Genomic DNA, 21,114 nt, shown 5'->3' with positions numbered 1-21,114 from the left:
CGGAATTACATACAACCAAAGTAGCGTGATTATTAAGAACTCTATGGTGCTATGCTATGCAGTTCAGCAGGCGACTGGCAGCTGAAGTAGCCATCCCTTTGAGAGAAAGCAGGGGTGGCTACGAATTCGTGTCCTGTCATGAGTGCCATAGCGCTCAACCTGCCTGCATACATCCCCGCTTCCACAGCACGCAGACTGAGCGGAAAGAAGAGGAACATGGCGGGACTGCGAATGCACTGTATTCAATTGGCAATGCAGTAGGATTGCATATAACTTGGTTTCATATTGCATACTTCTCAAAAACATGGATCACAAACGAAATTTTGAGTGTTGTTTAATTATTTCTGATATGCTGGAGACACAATATAGTTATTATCTGGTGCAAACTGCTGGCATACGGACAGACGCCGACAATTCCACAGACTGTCGCACTCGGATTGCCACTGACGTATTTAATTTCGTAATCGAGAAGGTCTTTCACACAAATCTGTCGATCGAAATATGATAGCACTTTTGTAACCTCATTATGGAGATGTGGAAACTGTACCTGGGGGAAACAACGTAGATGCCGTGGATAGTTCTAACATAAAAGGTTTTGTCTCCAAAATAAGAATTACACTACAGAAGAATCAGTTCCAACTGAAGATGCACAGGGGACCTATCAGCCGAAATGGGAAACGGTCTCGAAAACCGATTTATTACTGTCGGAATAAAAAAAAAAATTTAAGAAACTGCCTTTGTAATTCTTTCAAGGCCGTAATGAATTCTTCACACCTCGCGTTTTCTTTAACGCCAGTGAGTTTAGGGAACTGGACTTCCTCGTTTGTCAGAATTTGTCCCTTCTAAAACGCGATTTGCTTTTTAATGCACCTCCATTAGATCACAAATAAGTTGCTTCTCACCTTGCTGTGCAGTCAAGACCACATAAAATGCGAGGTCTTCGTCTATTCTGGATGTTCTAATTTTCATTCCTACATTCCTTGCCCCTTCAGAAGTTAAAAAATAACGTGTTTTAAATTGAAAAGATCGTTCCAGGCATGTTCTTTGATTTAACAAACGCACTTTACGGTAATATTTAAAGTCACAGTACTCTTAGTTCAGCCCATTGAAATGAATCCTGTCTTTCGATCGCTGTAATATTTTGCTTTTTCATTGTAAGTAAATCTTTAAATAATTTTTGCTTGGTGTTACAATGTCGTTTCATAGCAAATTTGGAATACCTTTGATTATGCGACTCCCTAATAGATACTGAGAATTCTGATCCCTCTCGTCTGTTATTACCATTCATTTTTAAAGGCCTGTGGCGACAGATCGCTAGACTAGCTGTTTTTGTGCAAACAGCCACTGAAGCTGTCAGCTTCCTTTATATCACAAACAAATAGCGAACGGTATACCTAGTTGACAGAACGATTCTGCCGAACTGAAGGGAGCTGTGCCAAACGAAAAATGCCAACACGACAGGGCTAATCCTCGGCCCACACGCGTCCCGCACATCTAGCCTGTATGTGGTTTGGTACATCGTGGGCGGCCCTGGAATAGAGGGATGATTTCGCACAGCACGAGCGTCAGTGTCTGTGCTTGGGCCGGATATTTTTGCGCAGCTTCTACCAGTAAAATTTATTCTATTTTAGTTCTAAACGCTTGTTTTCCTGATGGCAGAAACAGATTACTGTACTGATCTCTATTTGACTGAGAAGACAGATAGTGGTAAGAGAAACAGTAATATAATGGTAACATAGTTTTACCGAAACGGGTCATCTTCAGTACAGTGTTTTATTCCGATCTCGGCTAAGAAGTTTTTCTTCTTCTAAGAAAGTGAATACAGATCACCCTTTCACACTCAATATGACTAAACTAATAGAATTAGAGCTACTGGTTGCTGACTGTTTTCCATAATTGAGTCAAGCTGTAAACTTTTTAATATTATCTCATGAAGTGGAGCAAACGACACTGTTTCAGGTAATCAGGTGCTTCAACTAGGATACCAACCTCGGCACGGTTCTTGGCTTTATTACGACGTATAGACAACGCGCTGGTACTGAAGTTCACTTTCTCCCTTATTTTAATCTCGTTAATCATCCATAAAATCAGAAACACAACATTGGACTGTATCAGTGTTCATCACACACACGTTATAAATCATTCGAACCCTGGAGGAAGACAGTGTCAACCTGTCTGTCTAGCACTTTGCCAAAAGAATAATGCGAAGAGTTTCGCATAAGTATGATCGTCAGGATTCAATACAAATACTTATCTAACCCTGTATTGACGCTAAGCTCAAAGGAACAAAAGTAGTTGGCGCGTGTACAGATATGATAATGCTTCTGTCTGCAGACTGGTATCGGATAGCGTCTATGGACTGTTTACATGAAACGAACATCTATCGGAACTGAACTACGCGTCAGTAGATAGGAGCTGTTGTCGTGACTGTCACATAAGACTGAGTTTAAACCAGAGGAGGCTCTGCAAAGATTGTGTGTCTCAGCCACTTACTCTTCTGAAATACTGCAAACGAGGTTTTGCGATTCGCTGTGCCTTATGCTGTGCGAGTAAAGCAGCTAATCGATCTGGCACGGAGCCTCGTATTTAGCAAAGCAGAGCACAGATGGAATCGAGTTTGCAGAGTTCTCTCTTTTATATGACTAGACAACGTGGTGTAAGATACTCACGGGAGTCGTCACTGTGTAGTCGACCAATTGCTAGGCTGAATTTCCCTGCTTGTGACTACAACACTTCTCGCCACCTGCAACACAGAAAGGAAGCTACTGTTAGGAACACCGTCTCTCGAAGGCCCAAAGAGGTTTCAAGAAAGTGGCCACTTGTATGCGCAAGACAACGATTCGTCTAATGAAGTGACGGAAAGAATAAGAACTAAATAAACACAATAATGAGACAAATCTGTATGTGTGTATTAACTGCAAGAAAGAAATGAACAGCACCAGCTACATGCGTTGCTACAAAAGTTTTATCGCAGCGTTCAAGTCAGGTATTCGAATTCTAGAGGTGCTTAGTTCAGATCACAGTCAAATCAATCCAACCGCCCCCATATTAAATATACGGGGGCTGGAACTTAAATAGTGGCTTGTATTTATTCACAACCGATGCAAAAGAGTTACATGTTTGCACCTGTTACTGTCCTTCAAAGTACTTCATATGGTTCAAATTGCTCTGAGCACAATGGGACTTAACATCTGAGTTCATCAGTCCCCTAGAACTTAGAACTACTTAAACGTAACTAACCTAAGGACATCACACACATCCACGGCCGAGGCAGGATTCGAACCTGCGACAGTAGCGGTCGCGCGGTTCCAGACTGAAGCGTCTAGAACCGCTCGACCACACCAGTCGGCACTTTAAAGTAGTCACGAGCATTGTGTATAATCTGTTGCCAGCGATGTGGAAGGCGTAGTATACCGTTAGCAGAGCCTGTTCTGCTGATGGCGTGAATGGAGCGGTCTACTGCCTGTTGGAAAAATGGAAATGTCGTGTGGCTAGGGCCTCCCGTTGGGTAGACCGTTCGCCTGGTGCAGGTCTTTCGATTTGACGCCACTTCGGCGACCTACGCGTCGATGGAGATGAAATGATGATGATTAGGACAACACAACACCCAGTCCCTGAGAGGAGAAAATCTCCGACACAGCCGGGAATCAAACCCGGGCCCTTAGGATTGACAGTCTGTCACGCTGACCACTCAGCTACCGGGGCGGACTGTGGAACAGTGCCGGCCGGGGTGGCCGAGCGGCTCTAGGCGCTACAGTCTGGAACCGCGCGACCACTACAGTCGCAGGTTCGAATCCTGCCTCGGGCATGGATGTGTGTGGTGTCCTTAGGTTGGTTAGGTTTAAGTAGTTCTAAGTTCTAGGGGACTGATGACCTCAGAAGTTAAGTCCCATAGTGCTCAGAGCCATTCATTCTGGAACAGTTCTGAAGCGCATGCCACGAAGTGGTTCCTTCATCTTCGGAATCAAATCAAAATCACAAGGATTTAAGTCCGAGGAGTATGGTGGATGGTACAGTATTTCCCAGTCCCATCGACCGAATAGAGCAGCCACAGCTTGCCCTGTATGCGCCCGCGCATTGTCGTCAAAATAATGGGTGGGTTGGACAGAAAGTGTCACCGCGTCTTTCGCAAAAGTGGTCGCAGGTGATGCTCCAAAAATGAACAGTAATACTGTGCATTGACGGTCTGTCGTGGAGGAACGTAATGCGTTAGGATAACATCATCACAGTCGTACACGAGAATCACCATACTTTTAGACCGCTCCATTCGCACCATCAACAGAAGAGGCCCTGCTAACGGTATACTACGCCTTCCACATAATTGACAATGGGTTCCACATAACGCTCGTGACTTCTTTGAAGGACAGTAACAGGTGCAAACATGTAACTCAAATGGTTCAAATGGCTCTGAGCACTATGGGACTTAACATCTATGGTCATCAGTCCCCTAAAACTTAGAACTACTTAAACCTAACTAACCTAAGGACATCACACAACACCCAGTCATCACGAGGCAGAGAAAATCCCTAACCCCGCCGGGAATCGAACCCGGGAACCCGGGCGTGGGAAGCGAGAACGCTACCGCACGACCACGAGCTGCGGACAAACATGTAACTCTATTGTATCGGTTGTGAATAAATAATTGCCACTATTTATGTTCCAACCCTTGTAGATACGAACATTTAAAAAAAATCTGTTAACAGAGTTGAATGATGTAGAACGACGTGTGTTTCTAATTATAGCGTTAATCAACGCAACACACTAATCAGATTCGCGTAAAGCGTTTGAAGAATACTTCGCAAAGGTAAACGAACGTGTACGAGAATAGCTAAACCTCCCCCTGCCTAACAGTATAGAGTGTCATAGAAATTTACATTACATCACTATAACAACGAAAACAGACACAGAGCCATTAATCTATAGCGAATATGAACTCTGTTATAACGTAAGGATGAAGAGGAATATCAGAACATAGAAACGCGACGTATTAGAAATAGCTTTTGATGTAACTTTCTTCACTATACTGCTTGGTACGGACACTGCTATGTAATGAGGAATTGATCATTAGATGTCACCGGAGGTGAACCCAGCAGTATAAAAGGAGGCGCGAAGTATTGTGTTGTCTGTAAAGAAGTAGAATGGGTGGATCAGGAGAGTTGAGTGACTTCGAACGCGTACGAGTCCATGGATGTCACCTGAGTAAGAAATCCATAAGGAACGTTCCAAAGCTCCTAAAGCTGCCCAGGTCGACTGTTTTCAAGGAAGAATCATAGTTAAATCAAAGTGAGGCAAATCACGTTTATTGACGCACAGGGACTGTCGTGAATAGAGCAGGTTGGCTGGAAAAAATCGCACAAAATCAGTGGTAGTCGCCATTGGAGCGTTCCACAGTGCTACCAGCAGTCCCTCTAGGTCACTTTGTACGGGGAGTTAAAAAAAAGTTACAATGGTCGAGCAGCTCCGCATAAGCCACAGATATCAACAGTCAATGGTAAGCGATGCTTATGAATCGCGCTATATACTGCGGAAATCCGGTGGAAGATTTTGGGTTTAGCGACTGTAGGTAGAACTTTTACGTGCCGTCATTTGTAGTGGCCTAAGGAGGGGGTGGTGTTACAGTATGGCGGTGATTTTCGTGGTTGTGGCGTGTTAAACGTTTTTGCGTTTCAGAAACTGCTAAATGTCAAAGGATATGATCACATTTTACAACAATGTGTAACTACGTACAGCAGAACAGGTATGAGGCGACAGTTGTTTCTATGAGTATGACAGAGCTCCCTGTCATAAAGTAGTATCTCTGAAGCAATTGTCTGCGGGCATTACCATTACCGAAATGGACTGTGCTGTCCGGACTCCCTAGTAAAGTGAATGGAGCACCTTTGGGACGAGTTAGAACGTCGACTTAGGTCCAGACCTCGACGCCCAACATCATTGCCTTCTCCGGTTTCGGGCCTTGAAGAATCACCTCCGTTCCGCCACAGACATTCAAACGCCTCATTGGCCGTGTCCTCAACAGAGTTCAAACTATCATATAGGTCAAAGGTTGACACATCCCATACTACTATCCACTAACATGTGCCCAGATATTTTTTACAAGATAAAAAATGGTTCAAATGGTTCTGTGCACTATGGGACTTAACATGTGATGTCATCAGTCCCCTAGACTTAGAACTACTTAAACCTAACTAACCTAAGGACGGCACACACATCCATGCGCGAGACAGGATTCGAACCTGCGACCGTAGCAGCAGCGCGGTTCCGGACTGAAGTGCCTAGAACCGCATGGCCACAACGGCAGGCTTTACAAGATAGTGAACATAGTTCACAAGCCATTGAACATTGAATTACAAAGACTACTTCATGCCAGTATTAGCCACCGTGTGTTTCACTACATTCATATATGGAGAGAGAGGTAAGAGACGGTCTGTTTAGTTTTCACAGCCTGGAGACTCTTAAAATACGTCCCACTATAGTTTCTGAGAACTCTCGAAACAAATCTACAAATAAGCCTTCCATTCTTCTTACCTACACTCCTGGAAATTGAAATAAGAACACCGTGAATTCATTGTCCCAGGAAGGGGAAACTTTATTGACACATTCCTGGGGTCAGATACATCACATGATCACACTGACAGAACCACAGGCACATAGACACAGGCAACAGAGCATGCACAATGTCGGCACTAGTACAGTGTATATCCACCTTTCGCAGCAATGCAGGCTGCTATTCTCCCATGGAGACGATCGTAGAGATGCTGGATGTAGTCCTGTGGAACGGCTTGCCATGCCATTTCCACCTGGCGCCTCAGTTGGACCAGCGTTCGTGCTGGACGTGCAGACCGCGTGAGACGACGCTTCATCCAGTCCCAAACATGCTCAATGGGGGACAGATCCGGAGATCTTGCTGGCCAGGGTGGTTGACTTACACCTTCTAGAGCACGTTGGGTGGCACGGGATACATGCGGACGTGCATTGTCCTGTTGGAACAGCAAGTTCCCTTGCCGGTCTAGGAATGGTAGAATGATGGGTTCGATGACGGTTTGGATGTACCGTGCACTATTCAGTGTCCCCTCGACGATCACCAGTGGTGTACGGGCAGTGTAGGAGATCGCTCCCCACACCATGATGCCGGGTGTTGGCCCTGTGTGCCTCGGTCGTATGCAGTCCTGATTGTGGCGCTCACCTGCACGGCGCCAAACACGCATACGACCATCATTGGTACCAAGGCAGAAGCGACTCTCATCGCTGAAGACGACACGTCTCCATTCGTCCCTCCATTCACGCCTGTCGCGACACCACTGGAGGCGGGTTGCACGATGTTGGGGCGTGAGCGGAAGACGGCCTAACGGTGTGCGGGACCGTAGCCCAGCTTCATGGAGACGGTTGCGAATGGTCCTCGCCGATACCCCAGGAGCAACAGTGTCCCTAATTTGCTGGGAAGTGGCGGTGCGGTCCCCTACGGCACTGCGTAGGATCCTACGGTCTTGGCGTGCATCCGTGCGTCGCTGCGGTCCGGTCCCAGGTCGACGGGCACGTGCACCTTCCGCCGACCACTGGCGACAACATCGATGTACTGTGGAGACCTCACGCCCCATGTGTTGAGCAATTCGGCGGTACGTCCACCCGGCCTCCCGCATGCCCACTATACGCCCTCACTCAAAGTCCGTCAACTGCACATACGGTTCACGTCCACGCTGTCGCGGCATGCTACCAGTGTTAAAGACTGCGATGGAGCTCCGTATGCCACGGCAAACTGGCTGACACTGACGGCGGCGGTGCACAAATGCTGCGCAGCTAGCGCCATTCGACGGCCAACACCGCGGTTCCTGGTGTGTCCGCTGTGCCGTGCGTGTGATCATTGCTTGTACAGCCCTCTCGCAGTGTCTGAAGCAAGTATGGTGGGTCTGACACACCGGTGTCAATGTGTTCTTTTTTACATTTCCAGGAGTGTATTAACAACGCTTTATTTCAAGTCGCTTCACAGTTTCAATCCAAAGTATCTAAGCGAGGTCACATGCTTCAAATGTAATATGGATCTGGTACTGGGGCAGTATTAGTTTGTGCCTCTGTATTTTGTGCATAAGCTTGACTCTACCGTTAACGAAAACTACACCTCAGCACACCTACTGTAGATATCATTTACGATCTGAAATACCTCTCATACAGTGTTTAGTAATTCGTGTATTACCATCCAGCACCACCAAAATGCTGCTTACCATAAAGTGATCAAACACTTATGAACATGGTAGCTAAAACGCACACTCCATTCACATTTTTGTGACCACCCATCAATAGCTTGAATAAACATCTTTTGCAGCGCGGACGTGCAAGAAGTGTCAGTGAGGATCTGGAAGGTACCGACAGGGTTGTGAAGCCATGCCCACTCCAGTGTCGTTCAGAGCTGCGGTAGGTTTCTACCACGCAAACAGCCCCGTCTAAGTGTTCCCACAGATTCTAAAATGGGCTTAAATCCGAGGAGTTCGATGGCCGGTGGAATATGGTAAATTCATACTGGTGCTCGATGAACCACTCATGTACACCGCGAGATACGTGACACGTTTTATTGTCTTACTGGTAGTTGCCATCGTGCCGAAGATAACACAGACTGTATATAAGGAGGTGCCCAAGAATAATTTCACTCTTGTGTTGATCCGTTGTGCCTTATAGAAAGACGAAATTACCGAGGGAACCCAGGGAATGCTAGAGCATAACATTCCCTCCTCGGGACTGTAACCTACCCACGAGTGTGACGGGAGGGAATACGGCAACGGATATCAGTCCGACGGAGTATAAAACGTGATTCATCTGAAAAGACAACTTCTCACCACTCAGCAGACATCCAGTTGCGCTGTTGGTGTGCAAATTCCAGCATTCGTCGCCGATGAGCAGCAGTCAGCATTGGTGCATGAACAAGGCGGCTGCTGTGGAGGCCACTATGCAGCAATGTTCGCTGACAGGTCGTTGTGGAGACACTGTTGGGAGCCCCTTGGTTCATCTGGGCGTTCACTTGCTGAGTAGTTGCACGTCTATTTGCCCGTACACATCTCTGCAGCCGTCGTTCACCTGTGTCACGTATGGCTTTTGGTATGCCAACGGTGACATCGACGCCCGTTTTTGGTTGCGCGATTTTGCTATGCACGATGTGCTTTAATCACGAAGGCCCCATCCTGCTGGCAAATGAAGTCGTTCGAATCAGTCTCCAACTGTGGGAAAAGAAAGTTCTCTAGCATATCCTGATATGTGCTTCCAGTAACAGTGTTCTCGGCAAAGGAAAATGCACAATTCTCTTTTCCTCATGAAACTGCACAAAACACATTAAAATTCTGAGAGTGCCTCTCATGTTGTGAAACTTCATGTGGTTGTTCCGCCCCCCCCCTCCCCCCATATTCTCACGTTATGACTGTTAACCGTTGCATTTAAATGGAATGTTTCCTCGTCACTAAGACATCGGGAACATGTTGATCTGTCGAGCTGCACGGCTGGAAATATGGTGGATGTGTTCGACGTCTTTGTCAGAGACTTACGGACGGCACAGCGATTTGCCTATACACAAACAACCTGTATCTCGGAAATGTTCATGCCATCGTCTAATGCTCTGTGCTGTAGGAGGATCCACAACATACCTAGTACTAAATTCACGCTGAACAGCTATTACTGACCCGCAATGCGCGTAACGTAGAACACAAAACGCTTTCTGTTTGCCCCGCCACCATTTTTACTAGAACTGATGTGGGCGCGCACTGCTGCTACCTAGCGGGAACCATGTAAAACTCGACAGTTTGCTCTTTCCAACAGTTCGTTGTTTACGCACATATCTCAAATAATGTAATAGTTACGATTTTTTTAAATGGAATGATTCTTTTTGATACACCCTGTACTTCAATTTTTGTTGAATATTCACGGCTGAATACTGGGTGCCAACAGTCATAAACCTTCACTCCACACAGATATTCGTATAATACGTGAATGGACATTTGGATTGTCAGTCGACTACGTGGTGCCATGTTGAACGTCTTTTGGTGATCAAAAAAACTTATATAAAAGAGAGAGAGAGCAACGTCGGTCGTCATTTACTGAGTGCTAAATGAAATAACAGTAATGAATGATTTATTTAGCTGCAAATCATTTACTGAATACTAAATTAAATAACAATAATGAATGATTTATTTAGCTGCAAATCATTTACTGAATACTAAATGAAATAACAGTAATGAATGATTTATTTAGCTGCAAACTCCTTCGACGCTTCAAACATCGAAACTTTCGACCAGCAGCTCCAATAAGGTGTCTCTGGACGAAAACCAATACGATAGAGGCGGAGAATACAACAACCAGAAACAGATTGGATCTGGATAAATTCTGTGAGGACGTGTACGCGTATAACTGTGTGCTTCTAGGGAGATTTCTTATCTTCTTCGGTATCCACGTTTTGCAAGGCATCATGTACGTAAATATACACTATCTCGACATCTGACTGAAAATGACTTACATGTTCGTGGCGCCCTCCATCGGTAATGCTGATAATCAATATGGTATTGGCCCACCCTTAGCCTTGATGACAGCTTACACTCTCGCAGGCATACGTTCAGTCAGGTGCTGTAAGGTTTCTTGGGGAATGGCAGCCCATTCTTCATGGAGTGCTGCGCTGAGGAGCGGTATCGACGTTGGTCGGTCAGGCCTGGCACGAAATCTGCGTTTCAAAAAAGTCCCGAAAGTATTCTACACGATTTGGGTCAGGACCCCATACAGGTCATTCCATTACAGGGATGTTCCTGTCGTGTAACCACTCCGTATTATTAACAGGTTCTCAATCGTGTTGAAAGATGTAATCGCCATCCCCGAATTGCTCTTCAACGGTGCTAAGCAAGAAGATGCTTAAAACATCACTGCAGGCCTGTGCTGCGATAATGCCACACAAAACAACAAGGGGTGCAAGCCATCACCATGAAAAACACGACCACACCATAACACCACCGCCTCCAAATTTTACTGTTTGCACCACACACGCTTGCAGATGACGTTCACCGGGCATTCTCCATACCCACAACCTGCCTGTGGATCGCCACATCGTGTACTGTGATTCGTCACTCCGCACAACGTTTTTCCGCTGTTCAAACGGCCAAACTTTACGCTCCTCGCGCCAAACGAGGCGTCTTTTAACATTTACCGGCTTATGAGCAGCCGCTCGACTATGAAATCCATGTTTCCTCACCTCTCGCCAAACTGTCATAGTACTTGCAGTGGATCCTGGTGCAGTTTGGAATTCCTGTGTGATGGTGTGGATAGTTGTCTGCCTATTATACATTACGACCCTCTTCAACTGTCGGCTGTCCCTGATAGTCAACAGACGAGGTCGGCCTGTACGCTTTTGTGCTCTACGTGTCCCTTCAAGTTTCCGCTATCAATCAGAAACAGTGGACCCAAGGATATTTAGGAGTGTGAAAATCTCGCGTAAAGACGTATGGCACAAGTGACACCCAGTCGTCTGACCACGTGACACCCAGTCACCTCATCACGTTCGAAGTCCGTGAGCTCCGCAGAGCGCCCCATTCAGCTCTCTCACGATGACTAATGACTACTGAGGTCGCTGATATGTAGTACCTGGTAGTAGGTGGCAGAACAATGCACCTAATATGAAAAACGAATGGTTTTGGGGATGTACGGATACTTTTAATCACATAGTGTAATGTCTTTCTGCACAACCAGGGGCTGACCCTTTTGAGAGACGTTTCCACTCAAACAGAACTATAACAATTTCCAGTTCAGAGTATGCGCCAGGATGCTACAATAAATTTTTTCTGAAACATTGGTGCATCTGTTCTTTCAGCCTTTCGATGAAATGGAGGTGACCTGCGATCTTTTACAGAGACCCGGCATTACCTTCTGCGCGAGATATTCCCGGCAGGTACTACGTACTAAATGGATATATATGGAGCGTACTAGATATTAAATGTAACAGGAAAGGTGAAGCTTTCAATGGGACTGTATTTCAGTCAAGTGTGCGTATCCCACTATAGTCAGCCCGTGTGCTTGTACAGTGGTCAACAGTTGTCCACAGCCTGCGTGAGGCGAATCTAAACCTCTGGTACAAAGTGTGAAAATTTACGGACACTACACTCTGAGGAGTATGGCGAAAAATTAAAATATTTCTCTGAGGGAGAATCTAGTGGACAGCCTAGAGTTTTATTATGTGTCTTTTGAGTCGTTTGCACTTACGTACCAAAAAACTGACAGTTGTCTGTGCTATGTAGAGGAGAAACGTGGGAACATGCGAGGCAATACTGACCCTACGACTTCTCTTAGAAGAAAGGTAGGGGAAAGGCAAACATATGTTTATAGAATTTGTAGACTTAGAGAAAGCTTCTGACATTGCTGACTGCAGTACGCTCTTCGAAATTCTGAAGGTATCAGGGTTAAAATATGGGGATCGAAAGGTCATTAACAACTTGTATAGTCACTAGACGGCAGTTATAATAGTCAAAAGGTTCAAAGGGCTCTGAGCACTATGGGACTTAACACCTGAGGTCATCAGTCCACTAGAACTTTGAACTACTTAAACAACCATGGACGTCACACACATCCATGCCCGAGGCAGGATTCGAACCTGCGACCGTAGCGGTGGCGCGATTCCAGACTTAAGCGCCTAGAACCGCTCGGCCACACCGGCCGGCAGTTATAATAGTCGATGGGTATGAAATGGAAGCAGTGGTTGAGAAGGGAGTGAGGCGGGCTTGTAACCCATCGCCGAAGTCTATACATTGAACAAGCAGTAAAGGAAACCAAAGAGAATTTCGGAGTAGGAATTTGAGCATTGCCGATGACACTGTAATTCTGTCAGAGACAGCAAAGGACTTGGAAGAGCAGTTGAACGGACTGGACAGTGTCTGAAAGAAGCATGTAGGATGAATATCAACAAAAGCAAAACAAGGATAATGGACTGTAGTCGAATTAAATCAGATGATGCATAGGGAGTTAGATTAGGAAACGAGACGCAGTGACAAGAGAAGTGTTTCTGAAAAATAGAAATTTTTTGATATCAAAAATAGATTTAAGTATTAGGGAAGACTTTTCTGAAAGTATTTGTATGTATTGTAGCAATGAATGGAAGTGAAACATGGACGATAAAGAATTTAATCCAGAAGAGAATAGAAGCTTTTGAAACGATGTGCTACAGAAGAATGCTAAAGATTAGATTGGTAGATTACGTAACTAATGATGAGATACTGAAGAGAACTGGGGAGAAGAGAAATTAATATTGGAGGGAGGAGTGTGGGGAGCGGGTGAGGTAAGAATCGTAGCGGGAGACCTAGAGATGAGTACAGTAAGCAGATTCAGAAGGATGTTGGTTTCAGGAGTCCCCCGAAATCAAGAGGGTTGCATAGGATAGAGCGGCATGGAAAAGTACATCAAATCGACAACACCGACCGTATTACGTTAATGGTAAATGTTGGTCGTGTTTATCTTTTTATTTATTAATTGCTGTCCTTACATATGCCACGCATCATGAAAGTCTCTGAAAGCCGTCTTTCACTCTTATTATAATTTATTAGTAATGTTCACAGTACATGAATAGTTCTTTCTTTTAGAAACAGCCATCTTTCCAGACATGAAACCTTCTTACAGCAGTAATATAAGAGGCGATAAAATTGTTTCTGCTTGAACACTTCGCCGCAGCATACACACAAAGCAGCGCGAATCCGATGCGGATATGTAAGTACCGACATATAGTGTGGCCTTCGAACGGGAACTTTTGATCGCCCCTTGTATGTTAGCTAAGAATCAGGTAACTGATGACGTGTCAACTGAAGAACCTCGGGTCTCCGTGCAGACGACACGCCCGTTGGATACGGGCTGTGCGACGTCACGGAACTGTACGCTTCGTAACACGCGAGTGATAGCCGAGAGATATGGCGGCTGAACACGCACGCCACATGACTCACCATCGATTCCTATCTCACAAGAAAAATAAATAAACGAATAAAGCACTCGCTTTTGCAGGCGGACGCAGTCATGTCAGGAATACTTCGAACACGATATGCATTCCCACTGTAGCATGTCAGACACTCGCGCACATTCACCAGATCCTCTCTAATCTATTTACGTGCTGTGCGCTGCGTTCGTGCTCTTTCCTTCTGTGTTTCCTAGGAATCGACAGAAGGAAAATATTCAGCAAACATGCACATCTGTGAATTCGGTGTTTCCAATATCGACTACATGTTCGAGCAGTAGTTCAAGTAACGTTGTGCCCTCATCTCACCCCAGTGCAGTGCGACGCCATTCCAACATATTATTTGTAACACTACAATTTTCTGTCCATCGTGTTGACTTTCAATTGGACACAGGTGCTTCTGTAACTTCGCTTAACTGTGGCACGTAAGAACAGTTAGGTTCACCATGCCAGTCAAAAACGAGCAAGCACCTCACTGCCTACAATGGGCAGGAAATCCGTGCACTTAGACAGGGTGTAGTTTGCCTGCCACTTACGAATTTCACACCAGGACTGTGAAATTTACTGTGTTGCATTCAAAAGGCAGTGAAATATTTTTGGCTTAGATTCATTTGACTTGTTTGACCTTTGCATCCAAGACAATATAATTTCAGTGACTTTTTAATCCAAAAGACAGTGAAACGTCCCCTTTGAAAAATTATACATGACTGTGCTTAAACTGACACACAATATTTTTTTAGCACAACGCAATCTGACTTTCAGAAATCCCTACAAAGGAATGGCACTGACCAACATTAACCTGTACCTTTCACAAATCACTTACCTCACCAAAAATCTTCGTTACTCGAACTACTGCAATACAGCGAGCGCCACTACTGCCAGCTAAATAAAAGATTCAAACTACTGAAGGCACTAACTACTGATAGGCATAGTTAGCAAATGAAAGATTTTAATAGAGAACAAACAATGTATTTACCTTAATAATCATAATACATATGCCATCCAGTCTTACAAATTTCAAGTCTCCGCCATTTCTCTCCCCACATCCACCACTGTTGGCGGCTCACCTCCAACTGCGCAACGCTACGCGCTGTTCACATCCAGCTGCCGCTGCCCAACACTACAATGGCAGACAACAATGGAAACTAGCTACAGACTGCACACAGCACAGCCAGTGATTTTCATACCGAGCGCTACATATGAAACGACCCCTTTGAAAAATTATACATGACTGTGCTTAAACTGACACACAATATTTTTTTAACGCAACGCAATCTGACTTTCAGAAATCCCTACAAAGGAATGGCCCTGACTAACATTAACCTGTACCTTTCATAAATCACTTACCTCACCAAAAATCTTCGTTACTCGAACTACTGCAATAGAGCGAGCGCCACTACTGCCAGCTAAATAAAAGATTCAAACTACTGAAGGCACTACCTATTGATAGGCATAGTTAGCAAATGAAAGATTTTAATAGAGAACAAACAATGTATTTACCTTAATAGTCATAATATATATAGCAATTCATGACAAATTACAAAACTCCGCCATCTCTCTCCCCACATCCACCACTGCTGGCGGCTCACCTCCAACTGCGCAACGCTACGCGCTGTTCACATCCAGCTGCCGCTGCCCAGCACTACAATGGCAGACAACAATGCAAACTAGCTACAGACTGCACACAGCACAGCCAGTGATTTTCATACCGAGCGCTACGTAACGTTGCCGATAAGAAAACATAAACAGCCTACTTACAACAGTGTAGCAAGTTCGCTTAAGGAATTTCCTGAACTCATTTCCGATGGCCTTGAAAAAGCTAATAATTTTGTAGCGCTCATTATCCCGAAAGACAATGCCCAGACTAAGTTTTGTTCCAGCTCGGCCTGCTCCCATTGCTTTACGAGACAACATAGCCAGTGAATTAAAAGAATTGTAACACAACGGTGCGATTACTCCAGTACAAGCTATTAAGTGGCCAAGCCTTCTAGTCGCATTCGCATTTATGTTGACTTAAAAACTACAGTCAATCCACAGACAATAATTGACACTTACTCCTGAGGAACTTGTGGACAGGCTTGTTGCAGGCCGTTATTTTTCTAAGGTAGATTTTCGTGGTGCTTATTTGCAAATACCATTAGATGAAGAATCACAGAAAGTGTTTGTTGATATTACACGCGTAAGCCTGTTCAAGTATTGCGTTTGTCCTTCAGCAGTGCCTCCGCACCCACCATTTTTCAACGTTATTTGAAACAGCTGACTACTCAAGTGCCGTTCTGTTCGAACTACCTTCACTATGTTGTCGTCTCAGGTCGTACGCCCGAGGAACGCTTTGCCAATCTGTATACTCTTTTTCGAGTGTTGTCAGATGCAGGACTTAAGTGTCGCCTCGAAAAATGTGACTTTTTTCAGACAGAACTAGAGTACTTAAGTCACGTGGTGAACGTTGGCCTGAGACTCAACTCCCAAGGCAACGTGTGCACATAGGTCTTTGCAGGACCATTCTGGAACAATCTTTGCTCATAGGTGTAGACTCTTTTATCGAGTTACCATCTGCGGTGCCTATGAACTCTACCACGCCACTCAGCACCATTTAGTGTTGTCCTCTACTTTTTGCATTGAAGCATTGCCTGAAGTCATTGTTACGGACAACGGACCTCAATTCACGTCACATGACTTTGAACAACTTTGTGAACAAAATGGCCTTCGTCCTCTAACGCGTGCTCCGTTTCACCCGCAGTCCAACGGAGAAGCAGAACGCTTCGTACGCACTTTTCAACAACAGATGGCCAAGCTTCGCAACTTCCACTACGGGAGCAGGCGCTGCAACTCTTTCTCACTCCCTATCGCTCCCACCTACGTGACGGACCATCACCGGCGGAACTTCTGCATGGCTGCCGCCATCGGACGCTGCTTCACTTGACCCACTCACCGCAGCATCCGGCACGGCCGATGGTCCGCAAGTAATGCTTTGCACCGCGTGATCTTCTTCTTTACTGGGTTTCTGGCTGACGTCAGCGCTGGGAGCGAGGCGAAATCCAGAAACGCTTTGGCACGTATGGTTATCTAATTGCAGGTCCCGATGGTTTGCAGCGCTGTCACCAGAATCCACATTTGCCGTTCTCCCCGTGATTCTGCCGCTTTTCTTCCCCAAGATTCACGGTCTCTCGGTATCACCCGGTCTTCGCAGCCGCCCGCTGGTGCCGTCGCCGATCACCGACCCGATGGACCTGGACCCGCGAGCGCCGTCGCCGTCACCATCATCGCCCCAGGAGACGCCCTCAGGACTGGACGCATATCCTGGGCAGAGTATTTGGGAGGTCGTTCCTCTGCTCTCGCAAGCCAGATTGTGGGATAAGGCTAGGAATACGCCATCCTCCACAGCTGCGGCTGCCGGATCATCCCTACGTCCAGCTTCCTGCCTCCCCCTCCCCCCCCCACCGCTTTCGTTGGGGGGGAGGGGAAGTGGGGGAGAGGAATATGGTGGCGTACGTATTCGCCAGCACATCGGTCGGCCCTAGGAAACAGTGTATAGCAGTCGCTGAACTTGGCGCGCCTAGGACAAGAGAAGACCAAGACACGCTCCCAAGCTATGCTCCGATAACGCCCTAGGGAATCATGCATATAGGACGCCGCCGCAGACCGAGCTGCCTCATTCGCTCACTCTCATTACCTCAGTACGGCTCATCAGGGCACATTTCGCATTGTACCTCAGTACGTCACACAGTGCTCTAGGCTTCCACAGTGATAGTTGTTGCCTCGCAACTTAGCTAACTGTGACGAAACGTTAGTCCTTATATACGTTGTGATGTGGACACGGACGAGATTAAAGAATTAGTACGTGTCTGCTGTTAACCACAGAACTTGGAACTGGACATCAATGAAGTACTCAACTGGTTTCTGTAATAAAATGTATTTTAACCATGTGTGCATTTTGTGTTGAAGTGAGAGGAACCCGGCCACCCACCTATCGTACAACACTCTTCTCATCCAGCCAGGGACCACAGATCACAGGAGGGCACAACCACAATACTGGAAGACTCCAGGTGGAATGCAGTATGGTCAAACAGAGATTCCGAAATCAGATATTGGATTCCAATGCACATCAAGAAGGAGATATAGACTTATATAACAATGTAGTAAAGATGAAGAGTGAAAGGAGGGTTCAGAGCATCGTCCGGAATGATTAAAGTGGAAAGATGTGGGGTACAAGTACAAAGGAATGATTAGGTGCACTGCAAGTAACGTAAAGTAGTATTCAGGTGTACTGTGATAATGAATACACAAGCAGTTCAGCTAAAGAGTAATAGACATCTAAAAAGGCAGTCGTAGAAGCCACAGTGACAAATAAAGTTGACAAACATGAATAAAACTTGGGTAAACGATGAAATACTTAAAATTATCGACGCGAGAAGGAAGTACTAAATTTCTCACGAAAAGAACGATTACGGCAGAATAAGCCATATAAAAAACAGGGAGAAATCGTAAAAGAAGTGATAGAACTACTGATTCAGCAAGGGTAAATTCAGGACATTCGGTGAAGTATAATACTCGGGCGTCAACATAAAGAGTACTACAGAAATTCTACCTCTAAACATAGGACAGAACAAACAGGTCTAAAGAGTAAGTTGCAGCTCTCTACGAGGGGGAGCAATTTGGTTTGATGCAGCCCGCCTCGAATTCCTCCCCTGTGCCAAACGCTTCATCCAAGTGAGAGCAGAATTTGCATCATACGTCCTCAATTATTTGCTGGATGTGTTCCAATCTCTGTCTTCCTCTACAGTTTTTGCCCTCTAACCTCCCTCTAGTACAATGGAAGTAATTCCCTGATATCTTAACACATGTCCTAACATCCTGTCCCTTCTTCTTGTCAGTGCTTTCCCATGTATTCCTTTCCGCACCGATTCTTTGTAGAGTCTCCTCAAGCCTTACATTATCAGTCCTCGTAATTCTCAAGCTTCTTCTGTAGCACATTATCTGAAATGATTATTCTCTTCTGTTCCGGGTTTCCCACAGTCCATGTTTTACTACAGTACAATGCTGTGCTCCAAACCCAGATTCTCAGAAATTTCTTGCTCAAATTGAGGCCTATCTATAATACAAGTAGACTTCTCTTGCCCAGGAATGGCCTTTTGCTTTGGGTGTCCTTCTTACTCTTTCCGGTGTGGGTTGTTTTTCTGACTCAATAGAAGAATTCCTTAACTTCATCTACTTCGTGATCACCAATCCTGATGTTCAATTTCTCACTGTTTTCGTTTCTGCTAATTCTCAGTACTTTCATCTTTCTTCGATTTACTCTAAATCCATGTTCTGTACTCATTACACACTTTCATTCATCAGATTCTGTAGCTCGTCTTCAATTTTACTGAGGATACCAATGTCATCAGCGAATCTTATCACTGATATCCTTTCACCCTGAATTTTAATTCCACTCTTGGACGGTTCTTTTATTTCCGCCATTTGGGAACCCACAACTGCAGTTATAGTTTGGCAGAGCTCTGGAAGTCTTGCGATATAATGAGGTGGAAGACACTGATGACATTACTTTATATTTTCTAAAATCAATGGCGGATGTGGCAACCAAGCGACCATTCGAGTTGATTTGTAGAATATGTGCCTCTGCAAAAAAATGATCCTGTGGCATTGTCGGCCGGGAGGCACCGTCCGGTAAAGTTCAGCCGCCGGAAGCAAGTCTTAGTTTAGGTGACGTCACATTGGGCGACTAGCGATTCGGTGATGATGAGATGATGATGAGGACGACAAAACACCCTGTCGAAGGACGGAGAAAATCCCCAACCCGACCGGGAATCGAACGCAGGCCTGTAGCATGGAGGATGTGGCGTGTATCTAATTTGCCGTTCACCACCATGTAACATACTCTGCTAAGCAGGCGGACAGTTCTGACGTGAATACTATACAGAAGAACAGCAAAGAAGTGGGGGATCTTATAGATGACAATCACTTAGATTTTCGGTAAGATAGAACCACGAGCAACAGTTCAGACATTGCGGTTGGCGATGAAACTAGGACTTAAGAAAAGATCGAGACACGTTCATAGGATTTATCATCTGGGAAATGGTTTAAACAATATAAAAAGGCACTAGATGTTAAAAATCCTGAGAATCCACGGGAGTAAGCTGTAGGAAACAATGGTTAATGTAGGGGAGAGTGTTGTACCTTGGAACACTTTTCAGACTTTCGCCTCTAACCAGCACTCTAACACAAGTTATTATATTGTCAAATGATAGCATTGAATTTATATGTGTTGCAGTCGTCTCCAGAAATTTTAAAAAATATTCCCGAAAAGTGAGCTTTCTCCAAATGTGAGAGACTCTTCCAAGGTACAACATGGTCATGCGCCTAGGAACAAATACTCTACTCAAATTTAAAAGTGTTTTAACCGAGAATTTTTTTGTCAAAACTGTATATCATAATCTGTGTGCTAATTGGAACTCTTACAACTTACCAATAATCAGAAAGTGAAATCAAATTTAGAATAAATGCTATAAATAACCAGGTATAAGCTTAAAACACTTTGAAAAGGAAGCAATTGTCATATAACATAGATTTTTATTTTAGAGGCAGGGAAAAACCGTCAAGACGTTAAAGAAAAGACACTCAATCCATTTGCACATACTGTGTGTTTCGTGCTAAAGAGATACTTTTCTTCAAGGTAGAGGATTGTGCACAACTGACCAGGTGTTACTTAACCGTCTGCGTGTTATGTAACGGTTTTAAAAATCTACAGAAAATCGTGAAAAGGAGAATTAAGAAATGAAAGTAGCTGTATTATACAGCACTTAAATATGAAGGACTCGAAGTGTTTACAAACTCTGCACAAAGCACAGCCCCTTGTCTCGCAATAATAAAAATATTAGAAAATGCCGGAAATAATTTATGGCAGTTTCTAGCGTGCATTTTTCGTGTGGTTAAAAAATGGGTCACTATATTGAAGCATCGAGGGGGAAACATTGCGTATTCCTAGGTCCAGTATCTTCCATATCCAACACACACTGTTACAATGTGTACAACAAAGAAGAGGTCAAAATAAACACGAAAGACCAAAAACAATGTGCTTGGATTAGAAAGGGTACGAGGCAGGGCAGTTTCCTACAGCCTCTTCTGTACATCAAAGAAGCAGTGTGAGAAATAAAAGAAAGGTTCAG

At 44.9% G+C, this 21,114-nt stretch overlaps 1 protein-coding gene across 1 annotated transcript in view; it reads right to left on the bottom strand.

Annotated features, from left to right (window-relative positions):
* Positions 1-2,744, bottom strand: part of LOC126161694 (potassium voltage-gated channel protein Shaw-like) — a 325,252-nt gene extending 322,508 nt beyond the window's left edge. The window contains exon 1 of the mRNA XM_049917709.1: positions 2,670-2,744. The gene's annotated coding sequence lies outside the window, so the exon portion shown is untranslated. The remainder of the gene's footprint in view (positions 1-2,669) is intronic.
* Between the last annotated feature and the right edge of the window lie 18,370 nt (positions 2,745-21,114).

This window comes from Schistocerca cancellata, chromosome 2 (assembly GCF_023864275.1).
Source record: "Schistocerca cancellata isolate TAMUIC-IGC-003103 chromosome 2, iqSchCanc2.1, whole genome shotgun sequence".
Lineage (NCBI taxonomy): Eukaryota > Metazoa > Arthropoda > Insecta > Orthoptera > Acrididae > Schistocerca > Schistocerca cancellata.
The sequence above is the reverse complement of the archived record's forward strand: the minus strand, read 5'-3'. Positions and strand labels throughout refer to the sequence as shown.